The sequence below is a fragment of the Oryzias latipes genome, chromosome 2 (genome assembly GCF_053564925.1).
Source record: "Oryzias latipes strain Hd-rR chromosome 2, Olatipes_Hd-rR_3.1".
Classification (NCBI taxonomy): Eukaryota; Metazoa; Chordata; class Actinopteri; order Beloniformes; family Adrianichthyidae; genus Oryzias; species Oryzias latipes.
The window spans coordinates 37,278,696-37,281,882 of record NC_136238.1 but is presented as its reverse complement, the minus strand read 5'-3'; positions in this window follow the sequence as shown (position 1 = coordinate 37,281,882).

The window sequence follows — 3,187 nt, the reverse complement described above, 5'->3', positions numbered from 1 at the left end:
CTGCTTTCTTGTTTCTCTTTAAACTTGCCTCATGTTACAAGAAGTAATCAGGCCAGTATATTTTTTTTACAATGTAGTTACTTTACCCTTACCAACAGGTTAGCATTGTCTCATTTGGTGAGGTCAGAAGACCAAGTGTGTATGTACACTGCACAGGAAGGTAATACGTGTACATACCCAGCATTTACTACTGAAAGTACCATGTAGTTGAGTGGAAATAGGGCTGACTTTCTTTTACAGTACAGTTTCATTGTACTTAAGGGGTAAGTACCAAGTAATATTCAAGTGAACATACCCAGTATTTAGTAAGGAAAGTACCATGTAGTTGAGTGGAAATAGGGCTGACTTTCTTTTACAGTTACAGTTTCAGTGTACTTAAGGGGTAAGTACCAAGTAATATTCAAGTGAACATACCCAGTATTTAGTAATGAAAGTACCATGTAGTTGAGTGGAAATAGGGCTGACTTTCTTTTACAGTTACAGTTTCAGTGTACTTAAGGGGTAAGTACCAAGTAATATTCAAGTGAACATACCCGGTATTTAGTAATGAAAGTACCATGTAGTTGAGTGGAAATAGGGCTGACTTTATTTTACAGTTACAGTTTCAGTGTACTTAAGGGGTAGTTTCTGTGGTAAATTCATGGTAAATACCATGAAACATGCAGCGAGTGCAGACCTTAAGGTCAAGGTACTTTATTTGTACTTACCTTGTTCTTACATGTGGTAAGTACCATAAAAGACACCTTTGCACAACATGTAAATACCCAGTAAGAATATTATAAATACCCAGTATGTACCACATAGGTATGAACCAAATAGTACCATATAAATACACAGTAAGTACCATGTAAGTACAGAGTAGACACATAAAGTACCATGTAAGTACCCAGTAAAGTCCCATAGAAAGTACCATGTAAACACACTGTAAGTACCCAGTAAATTCCATAAAAAGTACCATGTAAGTACCCTGAAAGTACCCAGTAGTTACACTATAAGTACCATGTAAATACCACTTAAGTACACTGTAAGTACTGTACTGTAAAAGAAAGCGTTACCAATATTTCAAATTCTGTTTTATTGATTCATTTCAATTTGTTTTAGAAGATCATTTTTGGGAAATCTGGATTTTATTTTCCCAGCTCTCTGCTTTCTTGGGCTTCTGTTGATCGAAGTAAAATCAGCCCCATTATGTTAATGGAGCTACGCTAATGATACTATGCCAATTATGCTATAATAATGATGATATACTAATTATGTGTAGCATTCGTGGAGCCCTTCTTTTAGTTAAGATTAGAAGAAGGGTGGGTTCTTGGGTTCAAAGAATGTCAATTGTTCCTCCTGCTATTGTTCCTTCTGGGAGTGAGACCCCTCCTGTGTGGACTACCTTGCCTCTCTTTGTCACCATCCGGCTGCATTTCTCGAGCCCGAATGACATCCCAATGTCAGTACTGTAGATCCTGTTGGTGTGGATCAGGGAGTCAATGTCACGTTCGCTCTTAGCAAATAGCTTGATGTCATTCATGTAGAGGAGGTGACTGATGTTGGCCCCATTTCTGAGTCGGTATCCATAGCCAGTCTTGTTGATTATTTGGCTGAGAAGGTTCAGTTTATGCAGAACAGCAGTGGGGACAGAGCATCACCTTGGTATATCCCACATTTGATGGACACTTGTGCAAGTGGCTTCCCATTGGCTTCAAGGGTGGTTTTTCACAGCTTCATTGAGTTTCCTATGAAGGCTCTTAGAGTCCTGTTGATGTTGTACAGCTCCAAGCATTCAGTGATCATGTGTGTGGCATTGAGTCATAGGCCTTCTTGTAATCAATCCAGGCTGAGCAGAGGTTGGTGTGTCTTGACCTGCAGTCTTGAGCAACTGTTCTGTCAACCAGGAGTTGTTGTTTGGTTCCTCTGGAGTCTCTACCAATGCCCTTCTGTGTGTTACTCATGAATTGATCCATGTGCCTGTTTATGTTGGTTGCAATGATGCCTGACATGAGCTTCCATGTTGTGGACAGACAGGTTATTGGCCAGTAGTTGGATGGGACTGCACCCTTTGAGGGATCCTTATGGATCAGGATCGTTCGCCCTTCCATTAGCCATTCGGGGTGAGTCCCATCTCTTAGCAGCTGGTTCATTTGTGCTGCCAGGCGCTCATGGAGTGCAGTGAGCTTCTTTAGCCAGTAGGCATGTATCATGTCAGGGCCCGGTGCTGTCCAGTTCTTCATACCTGAGACTCTTTCTTGGATGTCTGCCACTGTGATGGTTACTGGATTCTGTTCAGGGAGGTTGCTATTTTCTTTTCTCAGAGAGACCAGTCACTGGGCATTACTGTTATGTGCTATCTCTTTCTCCCATATACTTTTCCAGTACTGTTCAGTTTCCAGCCTTGGTGGCTCTGACATCTGTCATTATGAAGTGTTTTGAGAAACTGGTTCCACGTCACATCATGTCCTACCTCCCACCCACACTCAACCCACTACAGTTTGCATACAGAGCTAACAGATCGACAGCGCTCCACACCACCATTTCCCACCCGGAAACACAAGGGAGTTATGGTAGGCTGCTCTTTGTCGACTTTAGCTCCGCATTTAATACAATTAATGCCGGACAGACTGTCAGCAAAATTGTCGAATGTTGGACTTCCTCTCACCACTTGCTGTTGGATCAGAGACTTTCTCTCTGATAGAGCACAGAGAGTCAGAGTGGGTCCTCATCTCTCCACAGCCCAGAGTTTAAACACCAGCTCCCCACAAGGCTGTGTGCTGAGTCCTCTGCTGTACACACTGTACATGTATGACTGTGTCAGCACACACCCAGACAATATAGTCATTAAGTTTGCCGATGACACAACGGTGGTGGGGCTTATCTCTGGTGGTGATGAGACAGCATACAGGGATGAGATCCAGAGGCTGGTGGGGTGGTGTGCAGACAACAATTTGGTCCTATATACCTCAAAAACAAGAGAATTGATCATGGACTTCAGGAGGAAGAAGTCAGATCTGCAGTCCATTGTCATTAATGGGGAGTGTGTGAAGAGAGTGCCAAGCTTCAAGTACCTCGGTGTGCACATTGATGAAGACGTCCAATAGAGCTCAAACACTACAGAGGTAATGAAAAAGGCCCAACAGCATCTTCACTGCCTGAGGATCCTCAGGAGGGTCAACCTGAAGAGAGAGCTGCTGGTCGCCTT